At 38.8% G+C, this 22,211-nt stretch overlaps 1 pseudogene; it reads right to left on the reverse strand.

Moving 5' to 3' along the window:
• Window positions 1-15,513: 15,513 nt before the first annotated feature.
• On the reverse strand, window positions 15,514-16,432 carry LOC143388252 (vomeronasal type-1 receptor 90-like; annotated as a pseudogene).
• Window positions 16,433-22,211: the final 5,779 nt, after the last annotated feature.

Raw genomic sequence — 22,211 nt, forward strand, 5'->3', positions numbered from 1 at the left:
GTGGCTCAGTGGTAGAGCACTCTCCTAGCATGCATGAGGCACTGGGTTTGATCCTCAGCACCACATAAATGTAAAATAAAGATATTGTGTCCACATAAAACTTAAGAATAAATATTTAAAAAACAGAAATAAATTGAAGGAGAAAAGATGTTAAGAAACATGAACAGAACTTCCAAGAAATATGGGATAACATGAGAAGACCCAAATCAAGATGGATTGGGATAGATGAAGCCCTAGAGATACAAACCAAAACAATCCATGGTTTTTTCAATGAAATAATATCAGAAAATTTCCCAAACGTAAAGAATGAAATGGAAAATCAAATACAAGAGGGGCTGGGGTTGTGGCTCAGTGGTAGAGCACTTGTGTTGCATCTGTGAGGCACTGGGTTCAATCCTCAGCACCACATAAAAATAAATAAACAAAATAAACAAAAAAGAAAATCAAATACAAGAGATGTGCAGAACCCCAAATATACAAAATTACAGCAGACCCACACCAAGGTGCATTATTATGAAAATGCCTAATATAAAAATAAGGATATATTTTTATTTATTTATTTATTTTTGAGAGAGAGAGAGAGAGAGAGAGAGAGAGAGAGAGAGAGAGAGAGAATTTTTTTAATAATTAGTTTTTGCAGGCACAACATCTTTGTTTGTATGTGGTGCTGAGGATCGAACCCGGGCCACACGCATGCCAGACGAGCACACTACCACTTGAGCCACATGCCCAGCCTAAGGATAGAATTTTAAAGGCTTTTCAGAGAAAATAATGGGTCACACTTAGAGGGGAAACCAATCTGGATCTCAGCTGATTTTTCAACCAAAAATCTGAAAACTAGGATTTCTTGGAATAATACATACTGAACCCTGAAAGAAAATGAATGCCAGCCAAGAATACTAAATCCCGAAAAATAAAACGTCAGAATCAATGGTGAAATAAAAGCCTTTCATGATAAACAAAGTTGAAAAGAATTCACAACGAGAAAGCCTGTAGAACAAACTATACTCAATAAAATATTTTATGAAGAAGAAATGAAAAATATAAGTTAAGTCCAGCAAAGGGAAGAACTATACTAAATGAAGAGAAAAATCAAAGCAGAAGCCAACTCAAATTAAAAACAAATAATAAACCAAAATGACTGGAAATGCAAATCATGTCTCAAGGATAATTTGAATGTAAATGAGCTAAACTCATCAATCCAAAGACACAGACTGGCACTTTGGATTAAAAAGCAAACCCAACAATATGCTGTCTCCAAGAAACTCACTTCAAAGGCAAATACACCCATAGACTGAAGGGGAAAGGGTGGGAAAAATACCACTCACATGGGTCTCATAGGTAAGTAAGCAGGGGGGTCCATCCTCATATCAGATAAAATGCACTTCAAGCCAAAGTTCATCAGAAGGGACAAAGAAGGACATTTCATATGACTGAGAAAAATTAGATATCAACAAAACATAAAAATTGAACATTTATGCCCCAAATAATGGTGCATCTGCACACATCAAACAAATCCTTCTCCACTTCTACAATGATATACATCACAACAGAATAATACTGGGTCACTTTCAAACACCACTCTCCTGATGAACAGATCCGCCAAACAACAACTCAACAAAGAACGTATAGACCTAAATGATCCAATCAGTCACTTGGACTTCACAGACATACAGAGCATTTCATGCATCGTTGATGGAATACACTTTCTTCTCAGCAGAACACAGATGCTTCTCTTAAGGGGACCATATCTTAGGCCACAAAGCCACTCTTAGTAAACACCAAACCATAAGGATAGTACCTTGCATTCTATCAGATCCTAGTGGAATAAATTTGGAAATCAACAATAAAGGGCTGGGGCTGGGGCTCAGCTGTAGAGTGCTTGCCTAGCACATGTGAGGCCCTGGGTTCAAATCTCAGCATCACATATAAACAAATAAATGTATTGTGTCCAGCTACTACTAAAAACTAAATATTTTTTTTAAAAGAAATCAACAATTGGGGTGGGATTTTGGCTAAGCGGTAGAGCGCTCACCTAGCACTGGCGGGACCCGGGTTCCATCCTCAGCACCACATAAATATAAAGGCATTGTGTTGTGTCCATCTACACCTAAAAATAAATAACTATTTTTTTAAAAAAGAGAGTTCAGGGCTGGGGATGTGGCTCAAGTGGTAGCGTGCTCACCTGGCATGCGTGTGGCCCGGGTTTGATCCTCAGCACCACATACAAACAAAGATGTTGTGTCCGCTGAAAACTAAAAAAATAAATAAATAATTAATTGATTAAATATTAAAAAAAATTTTCTCTCTCTCTCTCAAAAAAAACCACTAAAATTAAAAAAAGAGATCAACAATAAAATAAAAATTGAAATTACTCTCACACATAGAGACTAAATAACATACTACGGAATGACCAATGGATATCAGAAGAAATCAGAAATGAATTAAAAAAATCCTGAGGGGTACATGAGAATATTGACACAACATATCAACCTCTCTGGGATAGTATGAAGGCAGTTCTAAGAGGAAAGTTTATTTCTCCTTTATCCAAAGAATAGAAATCACCCAATGAATAACCTAATATTACATTTCAAAGGCTTGTAGGTCATGAATTTCTATTTTATACCAGATCTCATAAATCTTTATATAATTCTGTATAAATTGCTTAGGAAGGAAACAGATTTTTATTGTTCCTTTCAGGAAAAAAAAGCATGCCTTTAATTTATCCAATCATGAGGATGAGGGTTGATCACTCAGGTTCCCAGCAGGGAGGAGTCGGGCTTAGACTCTGCCTGAGCGTCATGTCCATTTGGTTTCCCTGCCGATGGACCTAAACCCCGGCCTCCAGATCTGCCTCTGTTTTTCTGTTTTGTTCCATGTGAACTTTCATGGTATGCACAGCTTGAATCCTGAAATTTTAAGAGAAAGAGAGAGAAATGCAAGAGAGAGAGAAAAAAAAGAAGAAGTGCAAGAGAGAGAGAGAGAGAGAGAGAGAGAGAGAGAGAGAGAGAGGAGGAAAAAGAGAAAAAACAATGAATGAGAGACACGGAAAGTGAGAGAAAAAGGAGAGAGCAAGAGAGGAGGACATGGCAAGAGAGAATTTTTATAGCCAAATCTAATGGGGTCTCTGGGTCTGCAAGCTGCCTTGTTGGTGTACAGTGATTGGATCATACAGTAGATGATAAAGTGTCATCTGCCTTCAGGCAGATCTTCAGCATTACGTAAATTAATAAATAAAATAATGATATTGTGTTATGTAAAAATTAACTGTAAAGTTATAAACATTAAGTTAAAGCCCAGCATTCTTACTTTAAAACTGGTAAAACTGACTTGGTGGATGTTTAAGGAAAAATTTAAATATTAAGTTTAAAATAAAGGGACCAAAGAAACCAATATTTGGGTCTTGCACTCTAAGTCAGCCTGAACCCAGGACAGGGAAAAAAGCTTTGCAACTCCAGGCCACATAACCTCCTGAAGGGAGATTAATGAGACCAGTGGAAAAAAGAAAGCCAATGAGTGTACATGCTGCAAAACAGGAGGGTCATTTAAAAAGGAGGCATGCCTGATGCTTCCAAGGGAAGCCATATGGTCAGCAAGACCTTGATCCATCCTAATGCAGATGACACTAACAGAGGTAAAATGCTGCTCACAGGTTCCCCAAGAATGTCCTCCAAGGAAACTCAGCTAACTCTTACCAATAGATAGGAACAAGTTCAGTTTGACCAGCTTGGTCTTAAACACCTAGCAAAAACAGTTAAAACCAAAGCACAGCCATTCCTGGACATTTAAAAAGAAACAACAGTTATTTTAATGTAACTTAAAATGTACACTAGTGTCAACATCCCCCAAAATGAGTAAGACTGGAGAAAACAGAGAGAAATTCTTAAACAAAAATGCCTCATAACTACCAATAAACATTGCCAGAAGTTTTTAGTCAGTTTAAGGCCTACAAATCTTCCTAACCTCCTACACAGGTAGATATAATCAGTGTTTATTAATATAATTATCTAATCCTAAGTAAAAAAGGATCTTTATTGAACACAGTGGTCATGCCAAAAAGGTATTTTTACAAAAATCAGATGACATTAACTAATTTAACTAAATGTTGTGTCTACATTCCTGATAATTCTGACAATGTTAAAGATTTATATTCCCTAAAAAAGTGGTTTATTAGGCTTTGCTAGGCCTTGTTATGGGGACATTTATCAGGTCTTCTGCCTCCTGGTAAACAATTATTAATTTCTATCATTTTCATGATATTCATGAACAGGTTCCAGATGCTACAACTGCTCTTTTGTATTAATATTACTTCAGCACTCATGTCTTTTTGTTTCTCTCATAGAAGTGCCCACCCCAGGTGAATTTACATCCTGTTCTTCTTGAGCCAGATTTTTACGATGGACTCCTTGACCCACTCAGTTTCTAAAAAGGGACTCCAAACTGCTTGCCCACTGCACATCGCCCCCCTTTCAGCTGGAAGTAGCAAGAACGGTCATCGCCCTTTTCCCTTATGGCAGTTGGAGGTCCCTAATATTAGAGAAAAAAATTACTGTCAACATAGATGTTCGCCAATATGTCTAGCTCAGGAAGATGAACCTGAAAAACTGCTCTCAAGATCACCCTGGGTGATCTCCCATAAAGAGACACTTGCTTCCACAACCCAACTTATAAGTGGGACAACTCCCCATTCACCAAAAATTGTGCTTCCCGGGTCCCACTTCAAACTCTTTGCCTATATCTCCAAACTGTCAATAACTCTGAACTATGTAACTTACTATTTTGATGAAGTAAAGGGAAAAGAACACCTGGACTTATTAAAAGGCCAGGCCCCACTGATTTATCAACATAGACTGGCTGCCCCCATTTTTGTTCCCCTCCTGGCTGGTTTGGGAATAGCTAGATCTACTGCTTTAGAAACTGCAGCTCTTATCACAGGATATATATCAAATAGATATAAATTTAAAATTCAGACAGTTGGTTCCAAAAACCTATTCTCATGGTCCCCTTGGTTGACTACCATCATTTCAGCCATAGTTGGGCCCCTAGTCCTTCACCTGATTGGGAGTACTGTAGGACCCTGCCTCTTAAAAACCCTCCTAAACCATATACACAAAAGAAATGTAGATGAAGTCAGACTTATGGTCTTGCGTGCCCAGTGTAGTCCCTTAGACACAGAAGGATGAAACAAAAACTGAGGCCTAATGATGTGCAAGATTGACATCAAACCTACTAAAACCAGTGGGGAATGTGATAGTAGGAGCAAATGTGACTCCATTTTGTTTTATGACTTCATCCTGTAAAACAACCATGCCAGGTAGAAGAGTCATGACTGGAGCAAGATGTTCTTTTCCTTTTGCTATAGAAACCTTTAAGAACAAGGAACTACCTGATGGGGTATTGTTTCTGTAACTAGGGTAACAGGGCTCTGTTTCGGTAACTGGGGTGACTGGGCTAACAGTGATTGGTTAGGCTTCCCTCTGCTTGACTGCATTGTCCCGCTTCTGTAACCTGGCTTGCTTGCATTGGCTAGACCCCCTGAACATCCCTTTTGTGGTTTTCAGGCTTATAAGGAGTGCCCTTGCAATTGTTTGGAGCTGATCAGGGGAACAGCTTTATGTTCTGGTCAGCCGCCACTGATGTGCTTCAATAAAGGCTTGATTCGAATATACGTGAGTGGTCTGGAAGTCAGTTTATAAAACCCTGGGACAAAGCTTTAACTATAATAGCACAAATTGGAGTTTGCTGCCCAATTTCCCCTCAGTCCCAAACCCAAATAAAGCAGGACAGTACCCCTCCCTGATCTCATTTGTCCCTCTTTACCTTAGTATTCAGAAGGCCATGTGGGGAGGTTTAACTACAGGGCCATGAAAAACCAAGGTATGCTCCTTTGAAACAATTATTATTATTATTATTATTATTATTATTATTATTATTATTATTATTTTAGTATCAGGGATTGAGCCTAGAGATGCTTAAACTCTGATCTACATTCTCAGCCCTTCTTATATTTTATTGAGAGGCAGGTTCTTGCTCAGTTGTATAGGGACTCACTGAGTTGTTGAGTCTGGCCTTGAATTCGGGACCCTTCTATCTGAGCCTCATGAGCTGGTGGAGATTCCTTAGTATCTACCATTCACAGGTATAAGCTCATGAGCTGCTTTAACCTTAAGACTTTGCTTTTCAGGTGATATTGTGGTTTCCAAATGTGAAAACACATTAAATCTTAGTCATTGCATATGGGAGAAGCTTGGATGAAAGGAAATACATATGTTGTCCAGGAAAATACTCTTCCAGTAAGTCAATACAAAGTGTTCTAGAACACAGGGTGGGGTGGGGTGGGGCTCAGTGGTAGAGAACTTATCTACCATGTGTGGGGTCCTGGGCTTGATCCTCAGCATTGCAAGAAAAAAAAATTCAGTATCAATTTTATACATGGGCCTCTTGAGTCCAGAGAAATGCCCGTGCTCTCTGGAAGTAGGGAGGAAAACCTGGACCCTGAGAAGACTCAGACTTCAAGGTTAGGTTGGATCCTCATCCTTAATTAATACCTTAAAATGCATGAACCTGAAACTGTTTGAATTATGGTTCTGTGGACCACAGAGATTCCACATATTGAACTAGGAAAAAATCTAAGTGTGTTCTTGCTTAATATTTCATAAATGGACTTGGCTCACATGGCTAACTTCTGATAAGAAAAATATTAAAATTATGCAGCTGTAGAGGGGGATTCAAATAGACCTAAAATTCCATCACCTGTCTCTGGACTGAGATTGCCAACAGACTCAAATATTCTGATAATTTTTCAGCCTCTCTGAGTGGGTGATGGAGGTGATCCGATATTAAGAGAACTCTGTGAAGTCTACCAAGTGACATGGATGAGGGTCAATTGTGAAAAACAGAGCCATTACACAGGGGCCACTGGTGGCAGGAAGACTTCTCAGATTTGCACGCGTGCTTCACCCTGTTGCAGCTACTCAATCTCCAGGACTCACACGATGAGTCTGGCTGCCGTTTACAGGTGACAGGAGCTCAGGCTCCTGGGCTTCTCGAGGCTAGATACTCACCCTTTAAATGACAGATCTTATTGATCCTTTCAAGCCATCTGACTTCAGAGTGTGCAATTCTTCATATTTTCTGGGAGAATGTGGTAAGAAAATCACCTGTGTTCCTAAACCAACCAGTATGAAGGCAACAGAAAGTTAATGTGAATCTGGGTCCTCCAAGAGACTGACTCTCTTTGCTTTGGAGGGTCTTCTTTCCAATGAAACATATATTACTTTAATTTACCAAAATATTGTAGAGTTTATTTTACATGCCATATTCCTGGATAAGGATGGATAGAAAGAGAACAAGAAATCTCCCTTGCAGTAAGATATCCCCATGAAAAACTCAAGGTCATCCCAAGGAATGATTTCTAGGATATATGATCATTTTTTTTAATGTCTAAAGGAAAGTTTGGTAATTTGCATCAAATAGAATCCAGGCATGTTTGAGCAATGAAGGGATTAGAGAGGTGGAATGTCTTCCAGGCTGCAATGGAAATTTGCGTACTGGTGAGAGAAAGGGACATTGGGACTCCAGAAATTTTCCTTATAGCAACAGTATTGGCTGAGATGGATGAATTTTAATACTTATGATAATGAATTTCTTCCTTTTCTCCTAAGGAATGTACTCCATGAGCCTTGGCCCCAAAGATGGGAAAACACCCCGAGCTGAATGGTGTTACTAACCTAAGAAGCACCTTTTACTCTGAAGTGGGAATTGGGATCATGGCCAACACCCTCCTCTTTCTGTTCCACATCATCAAGTTTCTCTGTAACAAGAGGCTCAAGAGCACGAACTGGATCGTTGGTCTCTTGGCCCTGACCCACCTTCTGATGCTGCTCACCATGGGGTTCATAGCTGCAGACACTTTGTCACCTCAACAGGGACTTTGGGTTGACAACAGGTGCAAATCTGTCACTAACTGGTACAGGTTGATGAGGAGCCTGTCCATTTCTGCCACCTTCATTCTGAGTGTCCTGCAGGCCATCACCCTCAGCCCCAGAAGCTCCCCCTTGGCAAAGTTGAAGCCTAAGTCCCCATAGGACAGCATAAGGTCCCTTCTCTTTCTGTGGGTCTTCTATATGTCCTTCAGTGCCCACTTCTCCATCTCTGTGGTCAATGACTCCAACGGGACGACACCCATCTAATGTTCCTCAGTGACTCCTGCACGATATTACACAGGAGCTACTTCCTCAGGCATTTATTTATCATCCTGGGTGCATTTCAGGATGTCATCCTTATAGGGCTCATGGCCCTCTCCAGTGGGTACATGGTGACCCTCCTGTGCAGGCATAAGAGGCAGTGCCAGCATCTCCACAGCACCAGCCTGTCTCCAAAAGCCTCCACAGAACAGAAGGCCACCAGGACCATCCTGCTGCTCCTGGGTTTCTTTGGTCTCATGTACTGTTTGGACTGCGTCGTCTCCTCCTTAAGAACCATGTGGTAAAACGATCCTGTTTGTCATTGTATTCAGAAGATGGTGGCCAATGGCTATGCCACTGTCAGTCCTTTGGTTTTCATCTGCACTGAAAAACAAAGTGTTACCTTTTTGAAAGGCATGTGGCAGAAGAATCATCAATGCTTCATCATTGCATGACGGATCAGTACCCTGCATGAGCCACCGCCCAGCTTTGTCACAATGAACCATGGAGTGGAGTGGTTGGTGCATGTGCTCTCTGTGTTGAAGGAATACAGGAAGTGGGGTTTTTTTTTATTTCTTTTTATTTTTAATTTTTTAAAATATTTATTTTTTTCGTTTTAGGTGGACACAATATCTTGATTTTATTTTTATGTGGTGCTGAGAATCAAACCCAGTACCTCACACATGCTGGGTTAGTGTGCTCCCACTTGAGTCCCAGCCCCAGCCCAAGTGGGCTCTTTTACATGATTACTTTGAAACCTGTGAATGAGAAACACCTCCCAGATGCTCCAAGATAAAGTAAGAACTTTATATTTCTGATTGATGTGGACAAGGGAACCCCAAGAGGCCACTATCACCTTATCTGTCTGAGTCCCTACATCTATAGATATGCATAAATGTATAAATGTTGGTCAAATCCAACATTATTAAGTTCCCTCCTATGTTTTTGCAAGGGCCTAATAGGGTTAGCCTGGACACTTAGGTGCTTGGTCAACTGGAAGTTGCTTTTTTTGAATTTTAGAAGTGATGGCCTAACTTCATTATCTGCATGTGGATATTCAGGTTTCTCAGCTCTGCTTGGTGGAAGAGGTGCCCTCTCCCCTTGGAATGGTCTGGCATTCGTGACAAAAAAGAATTTGACCATTTATGTGAGGGTTTGCCTCTGGATTCTCTATTCCATTCGTTGATTTTGAAGCTACTACCACACTCTGTAGATTGATATCTACCAGAAATGTTGACTTTCAGAAATGATGCCTCTGGCACAATTTAGAAATCTGTATGACCAGAATCACAGCCTTTGGAATGGGAGACCTCAGTCTCCTTTGCTAGCAAAAAAATAAATCTTCTTTTTCAATTGTTAAATAAAAAAGAAAGAAAGATTTCTATATCTATTAGGATGGATTTTTTTCTGGTTTTGTGAAAAAAAAATATCAGTGGGATTTTGATGGGGATGATTGATGACTTTGCATGGAGTTGGATTCTTAGCAATAGTAATTCTTCCAATTGATAGACCCAGGGTTGAAGGATCAGGAGAGCCAGCAGGTAGTTTTTAAATGTTCAATGTTATTATTTATCCAGAAAAGGCAAATCATTGTGACAGTGACCTATTCTCTGGTTCCCAGTTGAATAGTTAGTAACAAAAAGGCAAAATTAAATGCCGGTGAGGATGTGGAGGAAAAAAACTCATTTATTGTGGGAAGGTAAACTAGTACAATAATAATAAAGATCAGTGTGGAGACTTCTCAAGAAACATAAATAGATCCACCAAAGGATCCAGATATCCCACATCCAGAGGAAATAAAATCCTCAGCAGAGTTATTCTTCATGACTGTGTTTTTCGTATCACCATTGAAAACAGCTAAGAGTCCCTAAGCCCAGGTGCCCACCCACCCACGGATGGATAAAGGGGGTCACCTTTCCACACCCCAAGCATCTGTTGAACTTCTCATGAAATCTTTCTTGTCCCACATTTAATCTCACAGGTTCAAAATGCATGGTGCCATCCACAGTGTGCTATCCATAGTCTGCCCACCAGCAAATCCCAAGTATGAGGGCAGTGGTCTGGGTTACCTTCACACCAAAGGACAAGTGAGCCTGGTGGTTTGCTGCCCAAGACCCAGGAATACAAGTTCCAACAGCTGGGTTGGAGGAACATATGTGTCCATTCATCTGGTCTCTTTTTATTGGTCATTTAAAAATTCTCCTTCCCATTTCCCTAATAATGAATGTGTCTGAAAGGCATTTTGTTAGGAAGACTATTTAGGGAAGTTGAGCCTCATCCCATTCAGGTCTGTAGGCTCATGCTTATTTTTTTAATGGCATCTTTTCATGCAAATGCAGTTACAGTGAAAAAAATGTGCACCATGTTATGTTCTTCACCTTTAAGCAAATTGGACTTGACTCCTGTCTTTATTGAGTAATTCAGGGACACAGATTTTCCTGCAGGTATGTTTGCATTTCCCAGTCCTGACAGCTTTGTGGTGAAGCTCCTTTGTAGTTTCTTGTTATTAGTAGAGTAATTTTTCTTCTATGGCTTCTGAAAACACATTTTCAAATATTCTTAGGGTCTAGCCAGAAGTGTGAACCCTGAGCTGGATTTAAAACCTTCCAATTTACAGAAACAATGGATGATTTTCAGCAAGGTTTTTCAGGAATAGCTGTTATTCATTCACCTAAACCTTCTCCAGATTTTCCTCCTCCATATTTCTGGAGCTTGTAGATCTCACAGAGCCTCTGGCCACAGCAGGGCACCTGGTGGGTGGTGGCTGTGCCCTCCCTGAGGTGCAAGCTGCATCTAGTGCTCTTCAGAGGTTCCCAGATAGAACTTGCCACAAAGTAGAGCTTGCTGCCTAATTTCTTCTAAGAATAAAGATTCATACAACAGGACCAATCTCATCTTCTGCATCTCTTTTTTCCATTTTTACCTTAGGATGCAGAAGATGATGGGAGCCCTTGTGAGTAATATCTACATGATAGTAATATCTACATGACACAGCAAAGTATTATTATTTTGGTACCAGGGATTGAACCCTGGGTGCTTAACCACTGAACCACATCCTCAGCCCTTTTTAAAATCTTATTTAAAGAGAAGGTTTTGCAAAGATTTTTATGGCCTCGCTAAGTTGCTGAGGCTAACTTTGCAGTTATGATCCTCTAGCCTCAGCCTCCCAAATGCTAAAATCACAAGCATGCACCCCCATGCCTGCCACAGGTTAGTTTTCCTATGATTTATGTCACTCTCTGTGGAAGGTCCAGTATTTTTGAGAATGTTTGCTTTCTCCATTTTATAAAATGTGATAGTTTTTGCTTTTGAAACTGCATGTTTTTCAGGTACCATTGCACGGCTAAGAGCCATAGTTAAAGAGCCCCCTTGATCACTCTATGGTGAGGGAAGGGAGACTTCATCTTGTCCCTGAGCCTCTAGACTCCTGTTTGGTAGACAAGTGTGAGTGGCAAAGTCATGGCTGGGAAGTGACATGAGTGACAATTTCTTTTAGCTTGATTTTATTCAAGGCTCCTATTCACCAGAATGCTTTCTAATAAAAATGAGATATTAACCCAGACATAGCTACATACCTATGTATGTAAATAAATAATACTTAAAATATTTACATGTAATATTTCAGTGAGTAAGTCACATGTATTTGATGGGTTTGTTGTATGGATACATTAGTGTGTGATAGAAAATTTGGAGAGAAGCTGGTTATGGTGGTGCATCCCTGAAATCCCAGCAGCATGGGAGGCTGAGACAGGAGGATCGTGATTTCAAAGCCAGCCTCAGCAATGCAGCAGGGCCGTAAGCAACTTAGCACGATCCTGTCTCTTAATTTAAAAAGGGGGGGTGACTTAGAATGTGGTTCAGTGGACACACACCCCTGGGTACACATCCTCTACCAAAAAATGTTGGACCCAGATGGATAACTCCAGATGTGTGCAACCTCGTCTGTTCTACACAGTTAGGTTTTATAGTTACAAATGTCCTCTCACTCTTGTTTATGCTCTGGAGAAAGGTGACTCATTGTTCTTGCTGCTATTGTAGAATTTTACCTTCATAAAAATAGGACTTGTTGGGAGTGGCCCCTGCTCCAAAGACTAACTTCCCCATCCCCAGAGAAGAGCAGTCCAATGGTGAGTCCTGCTGGCTCATGTGATCCTTACCCACCAATCAGACTAGCCCTGCTGGCTCACATATTCCTTACCCAACAATCAGACTAGCCATGCTGACTCACATGATCCTTACCCACCAATCAGAAAGCACCCCAAGTCAACTGTCAAAGCCTTCAACCATTAAACTGTCATAACTGTCAAACCACCCCCTGGCTCTATAAATATGCAGAGCTGTTCCTCAATAAATGGGCATTTTCTCCAACAACGAGCCTTGTTCATTCTTTCAGGACTTACCAATCATTTTAAAGCAACAATGAACTGAGGTCTTAATTTCCGAATAGCATTGAAAATTCATGTCTTCTTCTCATCCCTGCTTTATCCAAAAATTTTATATTCCCATGACTACATTATTTGAAGTAACGTGAATATAATTCCATCTGATGCATAGATTTACAGGTTATTGTAGCATGTGCTGTAAGAGTTTTACAAGGCTGTATTTGGCTACCTCAACTTTTAAAATCAATTAAATTCAGTGAAAGCAAACTCTCCATTTTCCAGATATGGCATAAGAGAAAGCAATTTCACAACAATCATTATACATTTTCACGTTAAAATGTTATAAATAAATGTTTATATGTCGACTATAAATACACAGATACAACATTATTCTTTTTTTTTTAAAGAGAGAGAGAGAGGTAGAGAGAGAGAATTTTAATATTTATTTTTTAGTTATCGGTGGGCACAACATCTTCCTTTGTATGTGGTGCTGAGGATCGAACCCGGGCCGCACGCATGCCTGGCAAGCACGCTACCGCTTGAGCCACATCCCCAGCCCCCAACATTATTCTTTAAAGCATCATTTGAATTAATAATTCAAACTAGTATATGCAAAAGGATGTATGACATTTTTATGTATAAAAACAACTCAGTAGAGAGGAAGAGTTCTGAGCCTCCTTATTACTTAGAAATGATACAATTTGAGAAAATAAACATGTTAATTACCATAATGTGATCACAAAACAATTTAAATGTGTAGATTTGTAATAGTGTACTCCAGATACAAGTCGTTACATCAATTAAAGGTTAAAATTTTTTAAAAATCTGCATTTAAACTTTTAAGCAAATATCTACTTCAGTTCTGAATTCTTAAAAGTTTTACCCTATATTCTCAAATCTTTCACATGTCAGATTTCCTTAGCAATTTTTTTCTTTTTCATACCTGGGATTGAACCCAGGGGCACTATGTGACTGAGCTATGTCCTCAGCTCTTTCATTAAAATTTTGAGACAGGGTCTCTCTAAGTTACTTAGGGTCACGTTAATTGATGAGACTGGCCTCAAAATTGTGGTCTTCTTGATTCAGCCTCTCGAGTCACTGGGAATTTCTTAGCATCTTACCTTTCACATCTATATGCCCATGAACTAATTTAGCTTTAAGACTTTACTTTTTAGATGATATTCTGATTCAGTATGTACAAATTAAATCTTAATTATTACATATATGAGAGGCTTGCATGAAAGTCAATAGTTGTTTTCCAGAAAAATATTCTGACAGTAAGTTATTACAACTTTTTCTCAAACAGGGTTTTTGAATGTAGCTCAGTAGTAGAGAATTATCTAGAATGTATGGGGTCCTGGGCTTGAGATCCAGAATTTCAAAACAAAAATTTGAGTATCAATTTTGTATCTAAACCTCTTTGAGTTTGGAGAAATGCCACTGCTTTCTTAAAAGATGGAAGAAAACCTGGACTGCAAGAAGACTCATATTTCAAGATTAGTTTGGATACTTTTCCTTTAATGAAATCCTCATAATAGAGTGTACCTGAATCTATTTTAATTTATGGATTGGTTTTCCACAAGAATTCCACAAATATAAATAGAAAACAATGCAAAAATGTGTTCTTTATAATATTTTATAATAGCAGTTGTGTGAATAGGCCTGATCCTGACATAATAATCAAAATATATAAAATATGTAACTATATAGAAAAATTCAAATAATCATAAGCTCCATCAATTTTCTCCAGATTTCCAGTGTACTGGAAACAGAGATTTCCAGTGTACTGTACTATTCTGGTAATTTTTTTCAGCTCTCTGAGTTAGTGACAGAAGGTGATCAGATATTAAAACAATCCTAAGAATTCTACCAACTGACATAAATGAAGATTTGCATTTTGAAAATTAGAACAATCCTGGAAAGATAACCATGCAGGAAGTTCTCCCTGTGTGACTTGTGTGCTTCATCCTCCTTACATCTGAATTCATTAAATAAAAATTCCCCAGGGCACTCCTTCCTCAACTGCTGGAAAACGCCATATTACATTCTGTTTTTATAAATTATATGACCCAAATTTCCATCTTTTACAGGTAGATTTACACCACATTGATTCTTTTGTGAGTGATGGTAACTTGACTGAATAATTTCAGGATTCATCTGTGGTTTCTTATATAACAGCATCACCTTCCTATTTTATGCTATGTTTAGGATTTAATGCAATATTTGGTCTTTGCATATTTTACCACTGAAGATTCCACCCCCTGTGTGTAGTTGTATACAGTTTTGATTCTGATGCCTATGCAAGACGGTCGCCATGTACCCTCTTGACATAATAAATTCAAGACTCATCTGTGGCTTCCTATGCATCAGAATCTTTTTCCTATTTAATGTTGATTAGAACTCCATGATATATCCAGACCATATCTTCATACATTCATATGCTTGGAAATATGAGACAGTCTCTATCACTGACTATCATAAATATGGTATCCTGAGCAATGGTGTTTAAATAATAGAAGTTGCCCTTACATCCGGTTTTTTGTTATATTCATAAAAGTTCAATTGATAGATGAGACAGCAGTTATAATAAGGGATGTTTACAATCTATTAGACATAAAGGAGATTTCTGAGATTCTTGATTTATTAAAACTGCTGCAGTCTTTCACATACCTATAAATGTATGGACTGATTCAGAAAAAAAAGTGATATTTACTACTTAGGGTTCCTTCCACACATCAATCAAAAATATAAAATTATTAGCTTTGTTGGAGCCATATGCACAATAATCTGTACTTAGTATTCTCAGTTTCAAGCTTCAATGTAATCATTTTTAAAAACCACTTTGTGCATTCATCCAACATGGAGAGCAAGCTCACTATGCCATGATGCGTCAGTGCATGGCGGTGTGGTAGCTCAAGTCAAGAACTGATCCATCATGCAATGATTCAATGTTGACTGTCCTTCCTCCACAAACATTTCAAAAAGGCAACACTTTTTCTTGCCATGCAGATGAAAACCAAAGAACTGATGGTGGCATAGTCATTGGACACCATGATCTGGACAGAACAGCACACAGGGTCATTGTTCCACATGGTTCTTGAGGAGGAGAAGACACAGTCCAAAGAGTACATGAGCACAAAAAATCCCATGAGCACCAGGATGGCCCTGATGGACCTCTGTTCTGGGGAGGCTTTTGGAGACAGGCTGGTGCCATGAAGGTGCTGGCACTGCCTCTTATGCCTATGCAAGAGGGTCACCATGTACCCACTGGAGAGTGCCATGTGCCCTATTATAAAGAAATCCCTTAAGGCACCCAGTATGGTAAACAAATGCCTGAGGAAGTAGCTCATGGGCAAGATAGTGCAGGAGTCACTGAGGAATATAAGGCTCTGTGAGTTTACAGTGGAGTTGTCAACAGCAGAGATGGAGAAGTTGGCACTGAAGGACATATAAAAGACCCACAGGAACATAAGGGACCTCAGACTGTCCTGTGGGGACTTAGGTTTGAACTTTGCCAAGCAGGGGCTTCTGGAGCTGAGGGTGATGGCCTGCAGGACACTCAGCAGGCAGGTGGCAGAAATGGACAGGCCCCTCATCAACCTGTACAAGTAGGCAATTGATTGACATGTGACATCACCCAAAAGCCCCCCTGAGATGTAAAAGTGCCTGCAGCTAGAAACCCCTGGTGGGCAGCATCAGGAGGTGGCTTAGGGACAAGAGACTGATAATCCAGTCCGTGTTCTTGAGCCTCTTGTCACAGAGGAACTTGATGACATGGAACAGAAAGAGGATGGTGTTGGCCAAGATCCCAATTCCAACTTCAGAGTAAAAGGTGCCTCTTAAGTTAATAATGCCATGCACCATGTGGTTTTTTTTCTTTCTCATCTTTTGGGGTAAGGAATCATGAAGTACATGTCTTAGGAGAAAAGTAAGAAATTTCATTATCCCAAATATTAAATTTCATCCATCTCAGCCAACACTGTTGCCAGGAGGAAAATTTGTTGGCCTAGCCCAATGCCCACTTTCCCCTCTAACTGAAGTTTTGCTGACACACCCTGGAAACCATTTTTCCTCTTTCTATTCCCATCATTTCCCAATCATGGCTGAATTACATTTCATGCAAAGTACAAAGTGATTTCCTGTGCATTAAAAATAGTCACATTTTGGGATGGGGATGTGGCTCAAGTGGTAGCGTGCTCGCCTGGCATCCTGGCATGCATGTGGCCTGGGTTCGATCCTCAGCACCACATACAAACAAAGATGTTGTGTCTGCCAAAAACTAAAAAATATTCTCTCTCTCTCTCTCTCTCTCTCTCTCTCTCTCTCTCTCTCTCTCTCTCTTCTTTAAAAGAAAATTTGTCATATGTTAAAGAAAATCTTTCCCGGATACAATCTTGAATTTTTCTTGGTGATATCTTAGTGCAAGAATGGCCTATGTGTCCTTCCTGTAGTAAGGACTATGTACTTTTGGGTCAATTGAAATTGTGATGGCTTAATTAGAAAGAAAACCCTCCTAAGCAAGGAGTCTCAATGTTTTAGGCCATGCATATTTACATTAGATTCCTGTTACCTTTATTCTGGTTTGTTCATGAACACATGCAATTTTGTTAATACATTCACAGAGAAAATGCTAAGTATTTCAACCTCTGAAGTCAGATGGCTTGAATGTACCTATGTAATCTTCCATTTAAAGGGTAAGTATTCAACTTTGAGAAGCCCATGAGCCTGGGCTCTGGGCTCGTCTCATCTATAAGCTGAATAAAACCTCATCGTGTATGTACACGAGATACCGTGCATGAAGACTTGCTGCACAGTAGGATCTCTGTGGAATTGTTCAATTTTTTAGACTTCTGCATATCCTCATTCATAGAAATCTCTTAATAGTTGATCATCTCTATCACTAACTCAGACAGGCTAACAAAATTACCAGAATTACAATCTGTTGGCAATCTCAGTTCAGAGAAAATGGAGTGGATTTTAGAACGATTTGATTCCCCTAAACAGCTACCTAAGTTAAGAATTTTTGTTATCAAATCACAATTTGACCTATGTGATCCAAGTCCAGTGTCAAATACTAGCAGAAACACATTTCAGTATTTTTCTACTTTAATATGGGTACCCAGGCATGGTGGCACATTCCTGTAATACAGCAGGTTGGAGGCTGAGGCTACAGGATTGCGAGTTCAGTGCCAGTCTCAGCAACTGTGATGCACTTAGCAACTCAGTGAGACCCTGTCTATAAATAAAACACAAAATAGGGCTGGGGATGGGGCTTGCTTGTTCAGTGTCCCTGAGTTCAAGCCCCAGTACCAAATCAAAAACAAACAAAACAAAACCTTAAATACGTGGAATCATCGTGGTACACAGAACCACAATTAAAAGATATACACATTCACTCCACTTGAGGAATTTTTACAGTGTAAGTATCCAACCTAACTTTGAAATATGAGTCTTTTTGGAGTCCAAGTTTTCCATCTTCCTTCAAGAATGCAATGTTATTTATCCTGACTCAAGGGGTCCACATGTAAAAATGATACTTGGGTTTATTATATTGATGCCTCACACATACCAGATACATTTTCTACTACTGAACTACATCTCCAGCTCTGATTCTAGAGAATTTTGAAAAGACTTACTGGCAGAATGTTTTCCTGGAAAACATATATATTTAATTTAATTTAAGCATCTCCTATGAGTAATAATTGAGATTTAATTTGTGTTTTCACATACTGAACCATAATAACACCTGAAATCAAAGTCTTAAGGCTAAATTAGTTCATGAGCCTATGGATGTAAAAGACAATAAGGAATTCCCAGCTACTCAGGAGGCAGAGACAGGAGGATGTAAAGTTCAAGGCCAGCTAGCACATTAGAGAGACCCTGTTTCAAAATAATAAATTAAATTTGGGCTAGGGATGTACCTCATTGGTAAGGAGCTCTGGGTTCAATCCCTGGTACAAAAACCAAAAGTGCTAAGAAAAGCTGACATCTTAAAGATGTATGAATATTTTTGTTGCCATGTGAGAATTCAGAGTGTAAGTACAGGTTTTGTTTAAACATTGACATGCAGATTTTTTTTTATTTTAACCTTTAGCTGACATAATATCTGAACATAGGGAGTCTCATATTAGAATTCAATACATGTTGACATTGCTAGCTGAACACTTTAGGGGAATTAACATTTTGATTATCTCAAATTGTATAATTTCTTAGTGTGCAGAGTCTCAAAACTCTCATTTGGTCACCTGTAATCACCTGATGTAGACTCTGGCGACCACATTGAACTATAGACATGAGAAATGCTGACCCCCAGCCCTGCAGCTGTGCCCAGATGCCCCTCACCCCTCCTCTGACTACTCCTTCCACTGCCCCTTCCCGGCCTCTGCTGAGCTGCACTTCTATGTGGGCAACATATTTAGATTCCCTACATGAGGGAGGACATGCAGTAATTGACTGAAAGAAAAATTCTATAAAAAAAATAGGGGGGGGGAGTTCATTTTTTTCTGAAATGTGGTGAACAGGCAAAAATGATAATTTTATTTTTTCACTCATTAGCATATTTGGTCTGCTCTCAGGACAAGCTTGGGAAAGACACTTGAAGTATTTTACATAAGGGCACATCTGTTAGATGTGTTATGGATCACAGATAATCACAGACTCATGGCCCTGTTATTCTAGGGTGTCCTTGTACATAAAACTGATGCAGAAAGTGGTCTTGAAAATATGAAGTGATTCTTAGATGAATTTGTCTGAGGTCAAAATGTGAGAAGTTGATGTACTCTCAATGGTTGGGGCACTCTGATCCCTAATACCTATGTCAATTAACTTAGAGAAAAGTTTGGAGCCCAGTTCTCCCTAGATTGCTGCTATCCACCAGGGGATAAAGTCAAATGAAGAGGCAGGTGAAATGTCCCAATGGGTGCTCCATCGTTCTGTGCTCTCCGGTGAGACAATGTCACCTTCTTACACACATGAAAATTCAGGGTCTGCAGAGAGATGAGTTAAAGAATTTCCTTCCCTAAACCAGCACAGGTTCTTCTCAGGTGCAGCGAGTCTTTCCCATCACCTCCATCTGGGTAAGTGACCATGAATCCAGAGATGCAGAATCAGTGGGCAGGGGGTCCTAGAAAGGCTGTGGGAGGAGAAAGATTGGGCTTCTTGGTGAGGTTGTTGGTATCTGCAGGAGAGACATCAGCTCTAAGATCTTCCTAGGGCCAAAGGCTGTGTTCTGTATGGCATCATGACAACATTTCCTGCCTAGTCTGTTTAGAACTTCTATTTAGAACTACTGATAATTACTCAAATTTTTTGCATTGGAGATATCCATCAAATGAACCTCTCCTGAACTAAACTGCATTTACTGATGAGTTGCATTAATATGTAATCTATATAGGAAATGTTATCTTGAGATTTTAAACATTACTTCTTCAACACAATTTTACAAGGCCTAAAGTAGACTCCTGACTGCCCTAAAATTTTATGTTGACAGAAGTGTTACTAATATCATTAAGGACCCTGATTTTCATGTTATTTAAATATAATCCTTCAAGAGCTCTGTAATATCAAATATTTATACAGCTCATTTTCTTATTCTTATTCATTTATCAGCTGAATTTTTTTGCTTTACTTAATTTATTTTAAGTTTTATGGGTGCATTATAATAATACATAACCTTGGAATTAATTGTTACATATTCAGGCATGCACACAATAGAATTTGGTGTCTGCTCAAATTTTTTAAATGATTCAAATTGAATGAAAGAAAAACTTGTATTTCACAGAAATCATATGAACTAAGGTAGTTTTACAGCTATTTTTAAATGGTAGTTATTCAATGATAATGTATATATATATATATTCAAGAATATTCTTTGACCTAGATGCTCAGAAATCGGAGGCAAGTTCAAGGCCACTGTCAGTAACTTAGTGAGGCTCTAAGCAATATAGGAAGACCATGTCTCAAAATACAAAATAAAACTTATTGGGGATTTGGCTCAGTGGTTAAGCACCCCTGGGTTCAATCCCTGTACCTAAAAGAAAAAAGAAAAATATAAAAGAAAAAACTTGATCACTGGACACATTATCTTACATGAAAAACAAACAATAACAAGAATATGCTGTTATCAGTACATGTAGGGCTCAAGTTATCATTTTCATGACCCATGAAGCTTACAGGTGAGTTTAGCTTTGGTATCTTACTATGAGTTCCTGGGGTTATTGTGGGACCAACTCGAATAAGTTAGGTGAGTGAATAGAGAAAACTGTCATATTATGTAATCATTTCTTTTAAAAACCTGAATTTTTGTCTTTTTGATTATCTTTTTCTTACTGACTTCTCTTTATTGAGACCAAGAATAGAAAAACAAGATTTTATTTTAAATGAAGAACTTTACAAATTATAGTAGTATGAATATGGCTATAAAATGTATTTAACCAGGAATCTATTAATATTTTGGATACAGGGTCTATTAATCTTATTATAGCTACCTTTTCTAATAATTCTATAGAATTTTGTTTCAGAAAATCTTCACTTCAAATGTTTTAACTAAATACCTGCCTCACGTCTGAATTCTTAACTGGTATCCAGTGTTGGTGAGTGATTAATATTTTTTTGCATCCCCTTAGAATCTTACATGGTAGAACCAGTAGCCATAACATAAACCATTCTCATATGCTTGATTTTCTGTAAAAAAAATTATTTTATGACTGAAAAGCTTTTACAATATCATCTATCTCACTTGGATGATATTAAAAGAAATGCACACACTTTCTATGAAATATAGTCCCAGCAGATCATTCAACAATTTTTCATCATAAATTTCAGACTTAGACCTTTTGAGTCTGAAGGAAGGTCACCTTTTAATTTGTATTATCATCATTGAGCCCATGTTTCAGGATTGGGCTAGATTCTTGTTCTTTCATTAAAACCTTCAAATGGAACAACACCAAGTCTATTTTAATTGCAGTCCTATTTGCTGCTAAAATGGAAAGCACTGAAAAGAAAAAATAATGAAATTTGATCTTGGTAATATTTTTGGAATATTCTAACATAGGCTATTTTTTCTGGCTTGAAGATAAAAAAAATGTGACATGTCCAGCCACAGCAGAGGATTCCAAGGGCAGACAAAAATATAACCAGGTTCTCTGAAAGGGATTATGCAAATATTCCACTAAATTTCTAATTTTGGTGTGTGTGCTAGAAATTTAACCGTGGGTTCTTAACTACTGACCCATATCCCCAGTTCCTTTTTATATTGTATTTAGAGACAGTGTCTCCTGAGTTTTGCTTAGGACCTAGTTAAGTTACTGAGTCTGGCTTTGAACTTGCACTCCTCCAGCCTCAGCTGTCTGAGCTGCTGGGATTGCAGGCATGTGCCACCATGCCCAGGAGTAATGTCCACTTTCCATCCTCTCTGGTAAGGTAGCAACAGAACAGACCTATTACTAAAAGAACTAAATTGATCCTCCCAGGTCACATGCATGAAGAACTGTATGATAATAACTTTAGAATCCAACACTACTATGGAGTTTATTTTGTGCCATAAACACTTCCAAGGTAGGTGCACACACTTTATTTTTTTCAAATATGATGTCTTCAGAATTTACGTGACTATGTTGATAGCTGAGATGACTGTATCTCAGCA

This window comes from Callospermophilus lateralis (assembly GCF_048772815.1).
Source record: "Callospermophilus lateralis isolate mCalLat2 chromosome 10 unlocalized genomic scaffold, mCalLat2.hap1 SUPER_10_unloc_2, whole genome shotgun sequence".
NCBI lineage: Eukaryota > Metazoa > Chordata > Mammalia > Rodentia > Sciuridae > Callospermophilus > Callospermophilus lateralis.